This window comes from Schistocerca americana, chromosome 1, assembly GCF_021461395.2.
Source record: "Schistocerca americana isolate TAMUIC-IGC-003095 chromosome 1, iqSchAmer2.1, whole genome shotgun sequence".
In the NCBI taxonomy this organism is placed as follows: Eukaryota; Metazoa; Arthropoda; class Insecta; order Orthoptera; family Acrididae; genus Schistocerca; species Schistocerca americana.
In genome coordinates this window covers 623,894,558-623,915,711 of record NC_060119.1, presented here as the reverse complement: position 1 = coordinate 623,915,711, position 21,154 = coordinate 623,894,558, and the positions used below count along the sequence as shown (strand labels likewise).

Genomic DNA, 21,154 nt, shown 5'->3' with positions numbered 1-21,154 from the left:
CCGTGCGTGTGATCATTGCTTGTACAGCCCTCTCGCAGTGTCCGGAGCAAGTATGGTGGGTCTGACACACCGGTGTCAATGTGTTCTTTTTTCCATTTCCAGGAGTGTATATAGCCGCGGTGCGGACGGCTCATCCACCAGCATCTCCGCCAGCACCGCCTCCTTCCCGTCACCCAGTGTGGCTTTCGGCCATCCTTCTCTTCCGACGATCTTCTCCTTCACCTCACTCATCTCCTTTCCGAACAGCTTAATTCCCGTCGCTCCGCAATCTTCCTCTCCCTTGACCTCGAACGCGCTTATGACCGCGTCTGGCATTCCGGTCTCCTCTTCAAGCTCCAAACCTTTGCCCTTCCCATTAACTACGTCCGTCTGATCGGTTCCTTTCTCTCCCGCCGTCCTTCCTGTGTCACCATCCATAACACCGATTCCTACACCTTTTTCCCCTCCGCCGGTGTGCCCCAAGGCTCCGTCCTCTCCCCCCTTCTGTACCTTTTGTACACGGCGGACATGCCGCCGCCGACGCCCCCCGTCCATCTCCTCCAGTTTGCCGATGACACCGCGTTCCTCGCCCTTGCCCCCACCCTGCAACGCTCCCAACGCCTTCTCCAATCCCATCTTGACCGGTTCACTGCTTGGTGCAACCAGTGGTTGCTCAAGGTCAATCCCTCCAAAACCCAGGCGATCATTGTAGGCAAAACCACCCCTTCCTTCCGCCTCCTTGATTTCTATCTCACCGTCTATGGCCGTCCTATCGCCCTCACTCCCACCCTTAAGTACCTTGGCGTCACCCTCGACCGTCGCCTCTCCTGGACTCCCCATCTCCAGATGATCCAAGCCAAGGCACGTTCCCAACTCCGTCTCCTCAAGCTCCTTTCCGGCCGCATGTGGGGTCTGGACCCCTCCACAATCCTCCACACCTATAAATCCCTCATCCGCCCTATCCTTTGTTACGCCCATCCAGCCTGGATCTCCGCCCCCCCTACCTTCTATAAATCCCTCCAAATCCTTGAACGCCATGCTCTCCGCCTAGCCTATCGCGTCCGTCTCCCCTCCCCCACGCGGATCCTGTATGATCTCATCCCCTTCCCCCACGTCCTCCTTATCCTTGAAAGGATACGGATCCTGTACACCTCCCGTAAACTTGATCCTCCTCACCCGCTCGTGTCCCCGATCCTCTGCCACCCCCGCCCGCTGCCGCGCCTGTATTCCCACGTCCCACCCGGTCTCCATCTCTCCACCCTCCTTACCCACTCCCAAGGTGGCTTCCGCCAGCTCCCCCTCCCTGATGATGTCCTCGTCCCTTCCATCTACCCCTCTTATCAACTTTGATCCTCCCCCCCACCTCCTGTGTCCTCTCCTTTAGGCACACTCCCTCCCTCCCTTCCGTTCCCTCCTCTTTCCTTTCCCCCCTCCCTCCTCCCCTCTCCACCGGGCTTCCCCTCCCCCTTCCTCCCTCCCCCTCTCTCCTTTGCCCATGGCATCTCTGCTCCCCCCTCTCCCATTCCCCTTCCCATTCCTCCTCCTCCACCTCCTCTCTTGGCAGGTCCGCGGACTCGTACAAGCTCAGTGAGCATTCGCGCGCCGGAGATCATCGCCGTCAGTGTTTCGTGTGTGTGCCTTCGTTTGTGTGTAGTGTTGTTCGCCGTCACGCCCCCACCGTTCACGTGCCGTCGCCATCATCCATGTTCTGTGCATCGTGTCGCCCAGTGCTAGTGATGTTTCTCGTCCAGCGTGAACGGCTCCATGTTTTTTTCGATTTTTAGTGTCTACATTTTTTTTGCCCACCGTTTTTACTGTCTACTCTGTGCCACCTTTATGTACTCCTTGTTGTAACACTCAAGGCTGAAGAGCGGCGTATTGTGCTGCTGCCAGCCTGCCTTTGTATAAGGTGTTAAAATCACAATAAAGAAAAAAAAAAAAAAAAAAAAAAGCGGACGGCTAAGGGAACGCCTGATCAAATCGGCTCTCCCGACTAGCCGCTGGGCTAGTAACGCACCACTTCAAGATACATAATAATTTATAGCTTCTTTTGCTGATGGCCGATGAAGCTCTTAATTTAAACGTGCATTCAGCACGCAGGTAAGTATTGATAATAAAATTTTGACGTGGCTAAGTTAAATATTTTGGGCGAGAGAATTAATTAAATTACACTGCACGCAGTAGATGAGCTCTGAACTGGCCCTTTTGAGATCCGCTATCGCTATAATTTTATAGGTAGTCAAAAGAAACTTTTCACATCTTCATAGTCATAGCGGACCTCCAACCTATTTAAATCTAAACATCCTAGCCTCATTTATTAGCCTACTTAATCTATCTTGCTTCCTTCAGTTTTGAGATGAAAACCAGAAAATCATGAATTTCCACTAAAATCTTAATTTGTGAAATCCAAAGTACTGTTTTTATTAAATCATTATGAAAGATGAATCTAAATATAAATTTTGAAGTCTCTAGCTCTTTTCTGTTGCGCCAATGATTTTTTTTAGAAAAACGTCCAAATTTCGAAAATGGCTGAAGTTATCGAACTGATATTTAACACACATTAATTTAGTATTATTCCTGACATGCTAGAAAAGTTTTAGGTCATTTGCTTGATTTTTAAGGTATTGCGCAACATTTATGACGTCAGAGCTAGTTACAGCAGACTGGCTAGCACACAATGGAAACTGATGTCAATTTACTACAGCGTGAGTAGGCTGCTTCCCTACACTGTATATGTGTGTCCTTGACGCTTGCTTTCTAGGTACACAATTACATCCCCGCATCACAGTACAGGAGCGCGCCGCAGAAGAGCCAAAACAAAATGACGCATCCCATAGATAAGGGGTAGTATAGCGTGGTAAATGTTTTTCAGCAATTGGAGGCTAACAATCCTGCAACAATAGGCGCTAAGTTGGTGGAAATATACGGCAAAAACACGACATAATATAAAACAGCGGTTTGGCGGCACAGCCACTTCCAATGTGGTCAGACTTGTCTGAAAGACGAATGAAGTGGCAGGCCAGCTCTCTGTGAATAAACTGGGATTCCGAAGGAAGTGGAGATGCTGGAGCTTGAAGATTGTGTATCGCAATCAAAGCTAAAGTGGAAAAAGTGAAAATGAGTTTCCCATATCTCCCGCGGACCGTGGCTACTGAAAACCATCCAGAATATCCGTCCAACGGATGCATCAGTGAAAATGTTGCATTTCGGACAGGTCATTCTAGTTGCCTTCTTTATCTACGTAGTCGTCCCTGACGAGTACTGGATGTGTCACAAGGACCACACGTCACAGGTTCCAAGGATTCATCGCGCACAAATTTGACAAAGATCTACCTTCATGATGCAATAAGATGTTCCGTGGTTTTGGGACTGCTCTGGCATGGTGCTAACAGATCATGCTCGAAAGCGGCAAATCATCGCAGGGATCCTCTACACAAATCTCCTGTAGAAGCTGTCGAGACAAAGTGTCGCGACAAACTGTCCAAGAAGGTGTTCCTGTTCAGCGACAGCGCCAAGAAATAGTCACACATGCTACTCCCTGCTGACATGGCTCCCACTGAATTCTTCCTCTTTCATAGGAAGAATAAGCCATTTCCGGAATGGCGATTTACGAAGTGTAACGTTTTCTTAAGCTCAGACGTAAACACCACTCATAGATTAGGCTTTTGGGCTGGCAGACTGCAGTCTACCACGCTGCGAATGAAGCGTCTCACTTACAAACCAATAGAAGGAAGTGTTTGAAAACCATACATTTTTCGATTACAAAACAGGGTGACCATAAACTCCCTCTATCTTTTCGAAAAGTCATATCTTCGAAACTACACTGTCCAGTCTCACTAATGTGACCACCGTTAGTAACATGTGGAACCAAATTCTTCAGAGCCACCCATTGTGCGAGACGTCCAGAAAGAGAGTCAGTGATGTTCCAGGAAGACCGACAGGGTTATGGAGCCATGTCAACTTCATTGCTGTGGTCAGCAGTGATAGGTTTCTCGGCTGAGATTCCAGCCCGATCGAGGTAGTCTCACAGGTTCTTGATTCGGTGTAACTCCCGGGAGTCTGGGGGCCTGGGTAGTACGATATACTCACCCCTGTGCTCTTCTAACCATCCCCTACACTGCAGGCTGAGTGGCATGTTGCATTGTCCTGCTGGTAGTTGCCAGCCTGCCGAGTAAAAGCAAACAGCATGTATAGGACCCCACGAATACGTGCATGCTTGTGTTCATCCTTAGTGCCTCCCAGAATGACGAGGTCAGGAAGTGCAACGTAGACCATAACGTTCCCTTCTCCGGCCTCGAACCTTCCGATACTTGCTGCAAAGTGGCTGTTGGCGTGCAGATTCCAGCCTTCGTTGCTGACGAACAGTAATCAGCATGGATGCATGAACCAGGTGCCTGCTGCGAAGGCTCATAGGCTGCAACGTTCGCTGAACGCTTGTTACGTAGACTTTTTGATGATATGGGCAGACATTCGGTCAACAGCTACACGTCTGTTCGTCCATGTACATCTCCGCAGTCGTTGTTCATCCTTGTCATTTAAGGCACCACAGTCTCCATTGCGCAGGTTGTGGGCAGCTCCATTTTGACATGCACGGTATACCTTAAACACAACGTCACGCGAACACTTCACAGATTTAGCCGTTTCGGAAATGCTTCCACCCTTGGCTACAAAGCCAATGGTCATGCCGTTTTTGATTACCGATAAATCGCTCCGTTTGAGCATTAAAGGAACAGCTTAACTGTTTTCCATAGCCCCCGGACGAGCCTTATATACCCTCGACTGCCACCTGCTGTCTGTGAGTGGTGATTGCACGCTGAACATAGACGACGGCCACGTTAATTTTTATTGGAGAAAGATAATCAAAGTTTCTCGGATAGCGTTTAATAGCTCCAACAGTTTTTTCCTTCGTTGTAGACTTGAAGTGAAGTGCAACATAATGGCGATAGACCAGAAGAAGTCGCAGTGTGCCATCTGGCATGCAGAATCCATGACTATGGTGAAGGTACTTCAAAATTATCTATGCCACTATGGGAGGGTACCACCATAAAAAGACATACATTATGAGGCGGTTCAGAAACTTTCGACAGGCAGTTACAAAGACCATCATGTCTCAAGCACATGTTGCAGACTGTGAGCTGCGTTTAAGCAGCGCCCCCAGAAGTCAATTCGTCGTGCATCACGCGAATTCAATGTGGACATGGCCTAAACATTGTAGCCACACGGTTGTTCTCTGCGGTATGCCTTCCGTGTGTTCCATACTGGCCTCCATAGAGGCTGGCAAATACTATACGATAAAATGCCTCTTTTCAGAGAAAAGAACATTCCACTGTCCAGGACATGTGAATCGCTACAGCATTAGGATCCGGACCTCTGGAAACCCACGCGTGGAATCTTCCGTGACAGGCCGAAGCTTAATGTTTGGTGAGGCCCGGTTTTTGTACTCAGAGAAAATCATAATAAGAAATGTTTACCTGGACATGTTTCAACAGTTCTTCCTCCACAGACTGGAGAGATTCACCTGTCCACCATCTTTCAACATTGTAGTGCATCTGCACAATAGAGATTGAACGTGCCGGGTGTGCTGAAAAACCAGTTTTCTGTGAAATGGACGGATCATGATAGTCAAATTCCATGAACAACCGCGATGGCCATTAGATTCCTTTTTAAAGAGTTACGTCAGGGATCGCATGTACACAAGACTATTCAATGAAGTCGTTGCCCCTGCTCCACGATCCAGTGAAGCAATCAGAATTGTTGATGCTACTAGTCTGATGTGTTCTTGGGCAGTACTCGAGTTTAAGGTGTGACTTATAATTATGCAAGACGCCTTGAACGTCTTGTGAATACAGAGCTCTAATACCGCCTTGATCTCTACGAGCGATGACTTGAGTGCTCCTAGAAATTCAGGCGCAACAGAAAAAAATTTTGACAGCTGCTAAACTCTATACTGCCAACGGTTTCGCCGCAGTGATAACACCGGTTCTCGACAGATCACCGAAGTTAAGCGCTGTCGGGCAGGGCTAGCACTTGGATGGGTGACCATCCGGTATGCCGAGCGCTGTTGGCAAGCGGGGTGCACTCATCCCTTGTGAGGCAAACTGAGGAGCTACTTGATTCAGAAATAGCGGTTCCGGTCTCGGAAACTGACATTTCGGCCGGGAGAGCGGTGTGCTGACCACATCTCCCTCCGTATCTGCATACTGTGACGCCTGTGGGCTGAGGATGACATGGCGGCCAGTCAGTAGCTTTGCACCTTCATGGCCTGTGAGGGAGGAGTTTAGTTTAGTTTAAACCGTTTACTAGAAACTACGATTCTATGTCTTTAATACTGATCTAGTTACAAATTTTTGAAATGACAGTGGAAAACCAGGAACGAAGTGCACTGATTAAAAAGGGTGTAAGACAGGGATGTAGACTGTTCAGTCTATATGTCGAAGAAGCTGTGAGGGAAATAGAAGGTTCAAGAGTGGGGTTAAAATTCAAGTTGAAAGTATATAAATGATGAGATTCGCAAATGACCTTGCTATCCTCAGTAAAAGTGAAGAAGAATTACAGGACCTGTTGAATAGAATTAACAGTCTAACGAGTACAAAATATGGAATTACAGCAAATCGAAGAAAGACGAAAGTAAAGAGAAGTACCAGAAATGAGATCAGCGAGAAAATTAACATCAGGACTGATTGTCGTGAAGTATGTCAAGTTAAGGAATTCTTTTACCTAGGCAATAAAATAACCCATGACCGGCGGAGCAAACAGGATATAAAATGTAGGCTAACTCTGGAGGAAATGGAAATCCTACCCAAGTGATCTCTGCCAGTATAAAACATTTTAGGAAGAAATTTATAAGAACGTACGTTCGGAAAGCAGAATTGTATGGGGGTGAAACAGCGACTGTGAGTAAACCAGAACAAAAGAGGATCGAAGTACTTGAGATGTTGTCCCACAGAATAATTTTGAAAATTAGATGGGTAGATAAGGTAAGGAATGAGGAGGTTCCCCGCAGAATCGGCGAGGAAAGGAATATTTGAAAGACACTGACAAGAAGAAGGGGCAGGATTATAGGACATCTGTTAAGTTATGGAGAATAGCTTCTACGGTATTAGAAAGAGACGTAGAGAGTCAAAACTACATAGGAAGACAACTGGGATACATCCAGCAGATAACAGAGGACGTAGTTTGTAAGTGCTACTTTGAGATGAATATTTTGGCACATGAGAGGAATTCGAGGCCGGCGGCGTGAAACCAGTCAGAAGACTGATGACAAAAAAAAAGTGGGACCTTATGCACACGTGGTACACGGAAATCTGTTGAGGAAAGTGAGCCAGTTCATGCGCATTTGTAGGTGGTGAGTGCACCCTCAGACGACCTGCCGCATCGAACATTGCCCCCTGCAGCCTGTTTACCTCGTGCAGTGGTGACCAGGAAACGTTGCGTAATGGGGCGTACCGGTATCAGCGGACACAGGAAACGGCGACCGAGGACGCGCACACGATACGCGGCGTGGCGCGGCCTAGATCGATAGCACCTGCCGGCCGGAGCCCGGCGTCATACGTGCCGCCCACGGCCGACACCTCTGCCCTGCTTTCCTTTCGTCTCACTGCATTTCACTCCTTCACTACTGACGCCGTGTTGTCCGTTCTGGTTTCGGGGATTCGCGGCGCAGGCACGCAAGTTTCGTACCGGTAAGTGACCATAATCATCATTTCCGATAATCATTTATTCATAATTATCTTCTTCACACTGAAGGCATTTAACACACTTTGCTGATTTAGTCCCTAAGGAGCCATCATCCTGTTTCAAAAAGATACAACAAAAATAGAATACAAAGCTAAAATTAAAAACGTACAAGGTAAAAATATAAGAACTAGTGAGCACTCACAGACAGGTGCAATTTGTCTGCTTCACAGGCTTCTGTAACGCCTAAAGTACCAGCTGTTGCTCTTTACTAAAGGAACTGTTGGTAAAGTCTTTGTTCAATTCTTGTACATTGATCAAAATCCAAACATTTGTTTTAAACTGACCACACGTTATCAGTTGAAGCCACAGAGATATTTTCCTTTTAGAACATCTTAGAAACAGTAATAAATACTGTAAAGAGGAAAGGTCTCGGCATGTTCATCTGACTGCGCGTGCTTCAGTCTCACACCAAGACGTTGTTCGGTTCTTAGACTATTGTAAAAACGACAACCCTAATTTTTGCTCATTTTGTTAGTGAGGGAAGTAAAACATGTTGTTAATAAAAGAATAAATTGCAACCAAGACTTTTTAATTCAAATGTTCTGCCTACAATTGATGTACCAGACAGCCCAATGGCGTGGAAGATATTTTACTGGAATACAAATTTTTATTTTATCTGTTAAATGTGACTTGTATCTGTTTGCAAAATGCCTTGGACTCGTCAATTTTTGTCTCTTCTGGGGCATAAATTACTAATATTATTCTTAGGATACCTCTTGAAAGTTTCATTTCTGCGTCTACAATACGTTTATTTACGTATTCATAATGCAGTATTATAAATTCCTATGAATGTAGGTGGCAACACCTTTACTTGCTGTAGATTATAATATAGTGATGTATTTACATAGTTCCAGATTTTTTTGTTCTTTTATTCTGTAACTGTTCCAAAATCTATTTTCATTTGTTTCAAACGTTAAATTACTTTGACATCCTTAAGAGCAATTCCCGAAACGTTTCAAGAGGCAGCTTTCCAAGCTTCATTAAACGGTTTTATTTTGCTCCTATTTCTTGCTCATGTAGTATCCCATTAGTCCGCCCTATTTCCAAGGCTGGACTGAGTACTACGTGAATTTTTATTGAGTACCTGAATGGGATACTGGCCCGCCGCAGGAAAATTTGGAAATTTGTGGTAAGTTCGTAGGGGGGGGGGGGGGATGCGAACTTTGGCAAGGCGTTTCCGAACGCTTGGCTACCCGGCGTGGTGCCCGTCGCAGGTAAGACAAGTCATGAGACTGATGTCTCTGAGCTTTACCAGCCACAGCTCGTAACTCACAGAAGTCTGCATAAGGCATTTCCTCTGCACTCCTCTGCCGGCCGGAGTGACAGAGCGGTTCTAGGTCCTACAGTCTGGAACCGCACGACCGCGACGGTCCCAGGTTCGAATCCTGCCTCGGGCATGGATGTGTATGATGTCCTTAGGTTAGTTAGGTTTAAGTAGCTCTAAGTTCTAGGGGACTGATGACCTCAACAGTTAAGTCCCATAGTGCTCAGAGCCATTCTGTACTCCTGTACCCAAAGTTATAATCTTATAGCTACATGGCTAATCCCCCCCCCCCCCCCCCCCCTTCGTCATAGCTCGTCTACTGGCTGGGTACTTCACTGGCAGGAGGCAGGAGAGGTTGACAGATCACAAAGGCTGTAAATTCGCATATGCCCATATGCCCCATTAGTTCCCTGCATTAGTACCCTGTCCTGGAAATATCGTACCTAATTAAGAGTCACTTGCAGTATGAACTGCGGACATTAACCAAGGCAACGTAGATGAGTTGAGCCAATGGCTGTGTGGCACGTTGGACAGCTGCGTCAACTCGCTCCTGACACACTTGGTGCACTGCATACGTTACTTTGCTGTCTGTTGAGTAAGCGAATAATGAACTATTGCTAAGTGGTGAGGCTTCGCTGTCTCAGGTCCTTAGCATTCATACACACATTAACCATCGGGGTAACGTCATTCAGTGCCAGGAATGTAAAATGGCGGAGGGTAATACTAATATTTGTAAGAGGGATTGACATTCCAGTCATTCAGGAAACCCCAAGGATAAGCTGTTTGTTTACTATTTGGAGCTCCTACCTCGCACTAGAAGTGGTAGCTGGTACACATTTCTGGTAGATGTCGCATTTAGTTAGGTTTAAGTAGTTCTAAGTTCTAGGGGACTGATGACCTCAGCAGTTAAGTCCCATAGCGCTCAAAGCCATTCTGCACTCCTGTACTCAACGTTATAATGTTATAGCTACATGGCTAATCCCCCCCCCCCCCACCCCCTTCGTTGCTTCTTAATAAATCCATGACTAGTTGGCTAACCGTTCAGCACGTGGCTAAAATATTTGTTGGTGTTTTGTGCACCTAAGGTTTTAGTAATCAATAATGAGCCGGCCTTTTTTGTCCATGGAATTCAGATGACGTTGTTTTAATACTGCTATTTTCCACTGCTCTGCGTGAAACTCACAACGCTACACTTGCCAAGCTGATGTTTTCATTTCCAGTTAACTTGCCGATATCAAATTTGTGGTCAATAAACGACTTCCTCACCGAGGATATTGATCCTAAGGTAGGAAAGGAAAACTGGGAAGCTGATAGGAATAACATTCGCCTTGCACACCAGAGCAAGACCACCTGCTACAACAGGGGCAGGTGCCCTGCCTCGTCAGAGATGGGTGAATTTGTTTTTCAAATTAAAATTTAAGCACACATTAAGCCGAGCATAAAATTACTGCAAAGATGCTCCCTCCATTCGGAGGACATGCAAGGTCGTGAAGGTGTACTCCCTGTCAGTTTCCTGGTCCAGAACCGAGCCACCAAGGAAAATGTTAGAGTTCATTTAAGTTAGTTAAAATTAGTTCTAGAAACCAGGATGCTGAATAGATTGATACTTGGCCCGCATCTCGTGCTCGTGCGGTAGCGTTCTCGCTTCCCACGCCCGGGTTCCCGGGTTCGATTCCCGGCGGGGTCAGGGATTTTCTCTACCTCGTGATGGCTGGGTGTTGTGTGATGTCCTTAGGTTAGTTAGGTTTAAGTAGTTCTAAGATCTAGGGGACTGATGACCATAGATGTTAAGTCCCATAGTGCTCAGAGCCATTTGAACCATTTAGATTGATACTTGCTGCTACTTTTTTTAGAGGAGGGGGGGGGGGGGGTGAATGATTGATCCATGGACGTGCGCTGATAGCGTTTCTGGTTCTTATTAAACCTCTTTCGTTGCGTTGCTTATTTATGGCTTCGCGGGCGTCCTCTGTGGCGGGGTTTTTACAGAAACGTGAGAGATGTTTCAGACCGTGCAAGGCTCGCACCTTTGCTGTCTGCACAGGGGGCCATAAGCTAGATGACGGGGGGCAATTGGCTGTTGGATCGAGCAGTGCTTGGAATAGTGGGTTGTGCCAAGGTGTTATGGTGGACCACTCACTTTCTTTGGAACATTGGAGTTTACTTCAGGGACCAAGCCTCCGTCCGCTGAAGAGTTGAAACATTACTCTATTTTACAGGTGATGAAGCTATGAGATGCAGTTCGTTTCGGCGAGTTCTCTGATACTTTAGTTGATACACCTGGCAACCATCATCGTCCATGATTGACTTCGTAGTAATGCAAGAACCATGGTGAGCTCCATATTTGGCAAGCGTTAATACACACATCAAATAAAGTTTGCGTCACCTCGGTTCCGACAGATCCGGAACCTGTACAGAAAATTTGAATAGAGATCAACATAAACATCATTTCTGCCCTTTTTATTGCTCATGAAAACCACACATAGCATGTTGTATCAGTATACAGCGAGACCTTCAGAGGTGGTGGTTCTGATTGCAGGTGGTGGTCCTGATTGCTGTAAACACCGTACCCCTAATGCCTATAGCACGTTCTCTTACATCGATGCATGCCTGTATTCATCGTGGAATACTAATCCACAAGGCACTGTTCATCAAGGCACTGTTGCTCCAGATTGTCCCACTCCTCAACGGCGATTCGGCGTAGATCCCTCAGACTGGCTGGTGGCTCCTGTCGCCCATAAACAGCCCTTTACAATCTTATATAAACAATATCAGTTGCTGCCACTGCATAAAAATGTTAAAAACTTTACAATCTATCCCAGGTATGCTCGATAAGGTTCATGTCTGGAGAACATGCTGGCCATTCTAGTCGAGCGATGTCGTTATCCTGATGGAAGTCATTCACGAGATGTCCACGATGGGGGCTCGAACTGCCGTCCATGAAGACGGATGACTCGCCAATATACTGACGATATGGTTGCACTATCGACCACCAGCGGCGTACTTCGGCCTCACATAATGCCACCCCAAAACAGCAGGAAACCTCCATCTTGCTGCACTCGCAGGACAGTGCGTCTAAGGCGTTCAGCCTGACCGGGTTGCCTCCAAACACGTCTCCGACGATTGTCTGGTTGAAGGCATAGGCGACACTCATCGGTGAAGAGAACGTGATTCCAATGGTGAGCGGCCCATTCGGCATGTTGCTGGGCCCATCTCTACCGCGCAGCATGGTATCGTGGTTGCAAACATGGACCTCGCCATGGACGTCGGGAGTGAAGTTGCGCATCGTGCAACCTATTGCGCAGTTTGAGTCGTAACACAACGTCCTGTGCCTGCACGAAAAGCATTGTTCAACATGGTGGCGTTGCTATCAGCTTTCTCCGAGCCATTATCTGTAGGTAGCGGTAGAAGCCCCTGGTCAGCCTGAGCGAGGCATGTCGACAGTTCCTGTTTCTCTTCAAAATGGTTCAAATGGCTCTGAGCACTATGGGACTCAACTGCTGTGGTCATAAGTCCCCTAGAACTTAGAACTACTTAAACCTAACTAACCTAAGGACATCACACACATCCATGCCCGAGGCAGGATTCGAACCTGCGACCGTAGCGGTCGTGCGGTTCCAGACTGTAGCGCCTTTAACCACTCGGCCACTCCGGCCGGCTCCTGTTTCTCTGTATCTCCTCCATGTCCGAACCACATCGCTTTGGTTCAGTCCGAAACGCCTGGACTCTTCAATTGTTGAGATCCCTTCCTGGCACAAAGTAACGATACGGACGCGATGGAACCGCGGTATTGACTGTCTAGGCATGGTTGAACTACAGACAACACGAACTGTGTACCTCCTTCCTGGTGGAATGACTGGAACTGATCGGCTGTCGGATCCCCTCCCTCATGCATGATTGTTTACATATTTGGGCGGGTTTAGTGACCTCTCTGAACAGTCAAAGGGACTGTGTCTGGGATACAATATCCACAGTCAACCTCTATCTTCAGTTCTGGGAACCGGGGTGATGCAAAGCTTTTTTTTAATATAACAACGGTTCAATAGACAAACTTTTAGCACTCTTAATGACGTAAAAACCGAAATCTAAGCTGTCCACAAGAAAAATACAGCCAAATTACGATGTATTCCAAAGAAAAGTCGTCATTTTACTGGCAATAGATTGGCCGATGCACTAAAGGTGGATCAGCATCCTGATAGTCATTAAGTCTAACGCTCATTTTATTGTAAGTCTCACTTTGTACTGTTGGGGAATTCTTCTACACATTTAAGTATTAAATATTCCTGAAATTAAAGATTTTCATTTAAATTTAATATTTGTTTTCTATTTCTGTGGTGTTTTGGGGAAGGCCTGTGTTGTTTCTCGCCTGCTGTCAGATTTTACTGGCTGAAAGCTCTTCGAACATTTACCAGAGGAAGGTAATACAGGCTATTCCACACGTAAATCATTGAACAGGCTATCATTAGATGTGGTAAAATAGCAGGGCCTCATTGAATGAGAGGCTCTATGGAATCACTGCAGTGATCACAGTTATGAGTGTCCGTTTAATCACATGCCCTGTATTGGCTGTAGGGTAAACTGTAAAGGGAGCTCCCTCATTCTGGGCGTACCCGCTGCCACTGCTGCTGCTCATTATGGGTTTAAGCGGACCTAACACCTCAGATCGTCAGTCTCCTCCACCCACGCCAGCCCCAGGACGGAATCAGTGTACTCCAACTGTCTGCATAGAGAATAAATTCTATGTGGAAGTGTGAGAAAGTTTTCCAAATACACTACTGCAGTGCCTGTGTTATTCCATGTTACGATGCAAAGTTTTACCGGACATGCATGCATGTTTTCTAAGTGTTTACGTATCCTGTATCTGCGGGGAGACGTGTGTACCAGTATTCATCTACTGGGATGTGGGAAACTGCCTACAAACCACATCCAGGCTCGCCACCACGGCAGCCCTCGTCGTTAATGCGCCGAGCGGAATTGGACCACGACCGGCGTGGCTACCCGTCCCGGAAACTTCAAAGCACATTGCTAGCCAGGCATCATTAACATTCCCTACTACATATTCGTATATATTTCCATAGCGCAACTATTAACTCTATTTCGTATATTTGTCGTACAAGCACACTGATCGTTCAGTTTGCTTTGTTATTAATTGTGATCATTTTATATGTAAGGAAACTTTTCGTATGAGTAATGATAATAACCAACAGAGGTTCTGTGTCAAGGTGAATAGGAGACATATTACGGAAACAGATTTGCGTTTGATGTACAGGATTCTAAAATTCCAGAACACTTACGCATGTGCTGAAACGATTCCATCGGATACACTTTTTTGCAATTAATTTACTGCCTGACTAGTTTGGAAATTAATATATTTTTCTTTGCTGAGTGTTTGAAGAATGTAAGAGCTAGTTCAGAAATCCATGGGTTTCAGTGTCATCAATAGAATACAAATCTAAATATAGGAGAACCTGACCGAAGCTGGTCATCCACTGACGGACAACGGTTTGTAGATCTTCGGACAGTGAGTGACCGCTAGGAAAGTTCTTAGCAGTACCCACGCTTAACATGTGCTGTCGGAAGCTCAGTGATGATTTCTTCTGTGCAGACATCGGTGCCCGAATATATCGGTGATACTAATGGGTGGACAAGTACGGTTACCGAGACTTCAGTAGTGAATATCATTTTTACGGACATGTTTCTCGATGTTCTCGCCGTCTTCGTTGAAAAACTTTCTCCAACGTTTTTCTGGTGGACAGAAACCGTTTATCATGGCGAGTTGTTCCTTCTAAGATTCCTGACACGTTTACCGCATATCCAGATACATTATAAAATTAAAAAGGAATTTCTGCTTTCAGGAAATAATTTTATTATTTGTATATGTCAACATGACCTGTTTCAAGATAGCCGCCTTCAGGTGATGTATAGTTATGCCAGTGGATTTTTCAATGCCCGAAACACGTTTGGAACCTGATCTTGTGGGATAGATTTGATCTCGCCCAACGTTGCGTTTTTAATCTCATCTATGGTTGTAAAACGACGGTCCGTCAAAGTATTCTTTGTTTTCGAGAACTTAAACAAAATCAAATGGAGCCATGGCGGACATGCAAGTTGGCGTATCAAACAACATGGGAGCATGAGTTTTGATGTCTGTATAATTTTCGGTGCTCCTGAAGTACTTTGTTGCACTGATTTCAGATCTGTTATTAGCGTTTATCTGTCAAGTGAAGTTTTTTCACAAATGATGTAAACTCATTTTTCATTTAATCATAAGTTCTGTGGAGAGATATTTTATTGCTGGAAAGGAAAGTTTTATTTTACTAAGATGCAGTAATTGGTCATAGTGTAGTGAGGCCATATCTGTGCTGTTAAATGTAGTTTTGCGGCTTTTTAGAAATAGGTTTCCGCAAGTGTTTGAAAAACCCGAACTATTTTGTTATGTTTGTTACTACGCACAGAGATAGTGATCAAGCCTGAAACTGCACAAGGAATGCCGCGTACGTGTCGAGGGACTTAGTCTGTGGGAAAATGCGAAATAGATTCCTTTTGCAGTTCCCGTGGTTTTGAGGGAGTCGCAGAATTATGTATATGACTGATATTTTGAAGGAATAAAATACAGGGTGTTTATAATTCAACTTTCGGTATTTGAGAGTGTCCCCGTGAAGAACGAGTGATAGTTGGGCAACGAAACTGTGTTGAAACATTTGTAAAGACATGTTAAAGAGAAATAACGAATGAACAATTACGAAACACATTTTAAATTCTACATGAGAAAGTAACATTTGTTCCTTGCGTGCCATGTTTACGTTTCAGGTTACAAAGAGTGATTAGTGTGACGGCCATCAGCATTGTGAACAGCCTGGAACAGCACTAGAGATACCATTTCACGGTATGTTCGCAATTCTTTTCGAACGTAGGACCATGCAATGTTTAGCAGTCATGACACATCTCGTGCACTACTTGAAGATGGCACATAGCGTCCAGCATTCTCAGCCATCGTAACAGCGGCTGCTTCAACAATCTGTAGCGCAATTGGCGTCGCCCTCGCCGAGGAGCAACTCCCAAAACCTTAGTTAATTCAAACCCCGAATCACTTTCTGTTGTAGCTTTTTTGATAAAACAGCTTTAAAGTAAAGCCCTGCCATCTTCTCCAGACCCATGTTGACTGTCCGCAACTGTAATGCACACATGCTTATGTTTCAACCCCACGTCGTCGCACCAGTACCGGCATCTGACGGCAAGTCATAACACTAACGATACTAACAAAGCAAATCCTGAAGTGCACACTCTGACATCATTCCTGTACAATTTGAGTATCCACACGGTAAACAGTTTTTCATCTACACTGGCTTAAGAAGCGAAAGTTTAATTCTAACCACCCTGTATTCGAACATTTCTTTGGCCTTACGACCTGTTACGCATCGTAAATATCTCCCTATTTCTATTCCACCTGCCGTTCTTGATGATGTGAAACGACATGATTACTAAATCAAAATGAACCGAATAATTTAACTCGAGACTTGGATCTGACAGAAGATGCTGCTGAACCGTTTGGGTTAAAATTGAAAACAAAACATCTTGTACTACCCGGAGTATAATTCTCCTGGTACAGGAACACAGAAAAATAATTAATAAAATAATTTATAGAAGAAGGCATTGTGAGTGAAGAACAATAAGAATGGTTCCACGAGGAAATTAAGAAGAGGGAAAAGAGATACTAGGGAAGCTGAAATGCAAACGTAATGGCTGACTAACGTTTTGTGTTAAAGAGAGATGCCACTGGTAGAGGGAGTGGACACAGAAGAGAGGTTTTCTCCAATTCAGAAAGAACTTGATGCAACGAAATCAGGGAAGATAAATTAAATTCTAATGGTTGTCTACGTTTTTGTAATAATTATTTGCACATATACCATTGGTTACTTTAATGCAGTGTCTAGTGATTCAATACAAGATTACAAAAATAATTTATTTTAATGCTATTAAAAAATTTACGTTTCAAAAAGAAATTATATTAGCTAAAATTTCAGACGTGATTTGTAGAAAAATTTGACGTGAAACACAGAAACCAAAATTAATCTGAATTCAGAATTAACAATACTTTAAATATCACCTTACAGCCATAAAACATCGTTCCAAAAGTCTTAAAATGCAGCATAGTAAAATTCATGAACTAAGTGAGAGCAGCTCTACTACTGTGGTGCAAAAGATGTGAATTATTCAAATCGCTTCTCGCAAATCCCGTAGTACTTCTCCGTAATACACCTTATTAATCGCTCGACCTTGTGGCCGGAGCTCATGATGTACTATGCTTTTTAAAATCTGAGGAAACAATAATAAAAACCTTCACATGTGACCGCACTGCATAATTTTGCATCGTGGTGATCCAGAATGCTTCCAATAGGACAACTGAGCCCTAGTTTCGACATTACAGCCTTAAACTTAAGTTTGGTATCATGTTACGACATGTTGCAGTGGTTCTACATTGCTATTGATTCCTTAGTAACTTCCATTCACATCTATAATATTCGAAAATTTTGAACAAACTTTTCTGTCACTCATTTAAGACGCAAAACATCCGAAAATATTTCATGCCATTAGCCAGTTGACGTGATTCAGCTAGCGTTCATAGTTCCATAACCAACTTTTGCACCTTTTCCACGGTCTCATCGCTTAACAATGCTGTTTGGTGTCCAGGGCACAAGTAATTTTCAACATATTCATGAACTTCCTGTTATGCTCGTAGTAGACGCGCCAGAAGCGATACGTAACTTCACTAAAATCTCGGTTTCCTTTATCCCGTCCACATGGGGAAATTTAATACAACTTTTCTGATCTATTTTATACTAAATAATGAGCGATACTACCAAAACACACCAAATATTTAAACAACTGACAAAAAACTAAACAGCCTACGTGGTTACGCTGTAAAGATACTTTTCAGACATGTTTACCAAACTAAACCAGTATACAATTAACATTCCCGAAGACCTCTTGAGGGGTGATAGGACGCCAAAAATTTAAAAACAAATCGATTTCAAAAAACGTGCCTGTTTTGTAGCGCACGTCCTTCTGAATAGTTTGAGGTATAAAACATATATATCTGAGATATTGTAAAGCACGTTATTTGGTCTTAAGTGTACCAAGATGCAGCGCAACACCCCTTTGCACAGCATTGCTGGTGATGAAGAATATCATCACAGTAATTTTCTACCAACTGCTGCAATGGAAGCCATCAAACCTATATTCAGGAATCTTGCAAATGAAAACTTACTGAAGAAATGTCTACATGGTGATACCCAAACCCCAAATGAAAGTTTTAACCAATATGTGTGGGAAAGATTGCCAAAAACCAATTTTGTGAGAAGAAATGCACTTAATATTGGTGTTTATGATGCTGTTTCATATTTTAATGATGTGCAAAGCAGGAAATATGCTTTAGAGAAAATTGGAATTACGCCTGGAGTGAACAGCATCAAAGCGTTGTATGCGATGGACAGACAGCGTGCAGTGAAAGCAGACAAATCATTTTGGAGGTGATAAAATCTAATACGCAAAATAAATATCCTAATACTTTCAAACTTGATATGCTTATTAAACACAAACTCCTTAATGTAAAGCTCTAGAATTATTTATAATAAACAATCGTAAAATTGACATAATTAACTGTAAAATTTGAGTTTTTCTAAATATGAAGTTTAAAATGTAACGGATCATTCATTTTTTCATAAATTGAATAAGTGCATTTCTTCCCACAAAATTGGTTTTTGGCAATCTTTCCCACACATATTGGTTAAAACTTTCATCAGAACCACATGTTGTTTCAGGCGACTATTCACTTCGTTGAGAAGTGAAAGTTAGGTTAAAACGAAAGCTGAAAAGTCCCTGATACTAACGAGATTCAATCGCGATACCTGTTCGTTTTGAGGTGCACGCGTTACTATTTTCTTGATTTATGTTTATTACAGAGGGCAGCCAGCCTTCTGACCGAACACTCTCAGCTACCGTCGCCACGCCGCTACACCACTAGGTCCACATGTAAATAAAAAGTTCATAAATAATTCATGTATACGTTCTGATGTGTTTTTCTTTGAGATTATCAAAAATATGACTCCATGGCTGTATCTTTTGTTTTCACTGACTTAGGAGTTTATATTTTTTTACACCGCGAAGAGTCTGTATAGTTTAGTATTTCTAACAATTTTCAACTTGAAAGCTTTACTCATTCCTGAGAAAAGAAGTCTTTTAATGTTCTACATTGCCAAGGGATCATAGACCATAGTATGCAGCTTAAATTTCAACTTGATACTCCTATCAGTTCCCGGGAAAAAGAGGTCGAAACAGATGGACAGACACACAGACGGACAACAGACGACCAAAAAAATAATTTTTAATGTGATATAATCACAGACCGGCAATTTCCACATTCTTTCCTTTACTTCTACTGTCAACTTTACTTCTTGTCAAATTTCATGATGGTAGGTCAACGAGAAGTACCCTAAAGATTTTGATGAGTGAGTTCGCGAGTATCGAAATATGTGACATAAATGGCGGCAGCTTTTGACTGCATTGACTTAGTTTACATTTTTCACAGCGCCAAGTGACCACAGACTCTAGAATGTGACATACATTTTAGCTTGATATCTCAACCCGTTCCTGAGAAAACGCGCTCTTAACAGTCGGACAGACTGATAGAGTGACGGACAGCAAAGCTGTCATAGAAGTGTTCCATTTCTATCAACTGACGTGCGGAGACCCTAAATATTGAAAGCTCGTCAATTATAGTTCAGGGAGAATCCTTGCAAACCTAGTAAGTCCTTCATTTGTCTACAACGGGATAGAATTAATAACATTTAAGATATGATCATTCTTTTTAGCAGCAAATATGAGTACATCATATTCCGATATAAGGTGGTTTCCAACTGGAAGTAGTGAAATTTTTGTCGCTCACTGAAATACATTGTGTAAATTACCGGTGTGTCCTGTTCTAAGTCGTGATTTGATACTTTCTACCCATACTATCCTCACGCCGTTGTAGACCGTGACTTAGTGTTTCTTTCACATCAAGCAGGTTTTCTAGTGGAATACTCCTTTCAAACTGAGCACGTATAGATGTCGACTCAGTTCTCTATAATTCTCCACAAGGAAAAGTTTAGAAATGTGCTTCACACCCTCTAATTCAAAACATCGTCGTATGTTTCTTGTTCTGCAACTTATGCCTTCTAGCATTTTCATATGAATTCCAGTACAACACATAATAGCCACGGTTTTATCTTTATGATGGAATTTGCTTATGCTTATTACATTTCAAGCAACGGCGTTTAAAGAATTGTCAGGATAAAATGGATTCCGCATAACAGAAATCCTGTGAAACTCAGCTCGCTCTGTTCCTCCATGAGATAAACAGCGCCATGGACAACGGCGCTCAGGTTGATGCCGTGTTCCTTGACTTCAGTAAGGCAGTTGACATCTTCCCGCATTGCCGTTTTATGAAAAAAATACGAGCTTACGACTATCGGAGCAGACCAGCGATTGGATTCAAGACTTATGCAGATAGAACTCAACACGTCGCTCTTAACGGAACAATATCGACAGATGTAAAAGCAATATCCGAACTATCAAAAGGAAGTGTGATAAGACCGTTGCTGTTTACAATATATATATAGTATAAATGATATACTAGAAACCGTCAGATACTCTTTAAGGCTATTCGCAGATGATGCAGTTGTCTGTAACAAAGTAGCAACGACAGAAGATAGTAAGAATTTGCAATACGACCTGCAGAGAATTGATGAATAGTGGAGACTCTGGCAGTTGACCCTCAATGTAAATAAATGTAACATATTGCGCATACACTAAAAATCCACTACTGTACAGTTACACTATCGATGACAAACAGCTATTGCCGTAATATATCTAGGCGTAAATATCCAGAGAGATCTTAAGTGGAATGACCATATAAAACAGATAGTGGGAAAACAGACACCAGACTCAGATTCATTGGAAGAATCTGAAGGAAATGTAGCTCATCCACGAAAGAAGTGGCTTATGAGACACATGTTCTCCCGATTCTTCAGTATTGTTCGTCTATCTGGGATTCCTATCAGGTCGGACTGGTAGAGAAGATACAGAAGATCCAACGAAGAGTGGCGCCTTTCGTCACGGGATCGTTTAGCTGGCGAG

At 43.8% G+C, this 21,154-nt stretch overlaps 1 protein-coding gene and 1 pseudogene across 1 annotated transcript in view; both read left to right on the top strand.

The window, feature by feature from the left end:
- LOC124625476 (GTP-binding protein drn-1-like) overlaps positions 1-21,154 on the top strand; it is a 336,281-nt gene that overhangs the window by 120,292 nt on the left and 194,835 nt on the right. The window lies entirely within an intron of this gene.
- LOC124553311 lies at positions 5,929-6,046 on the top strand (annotated as a pseudogene).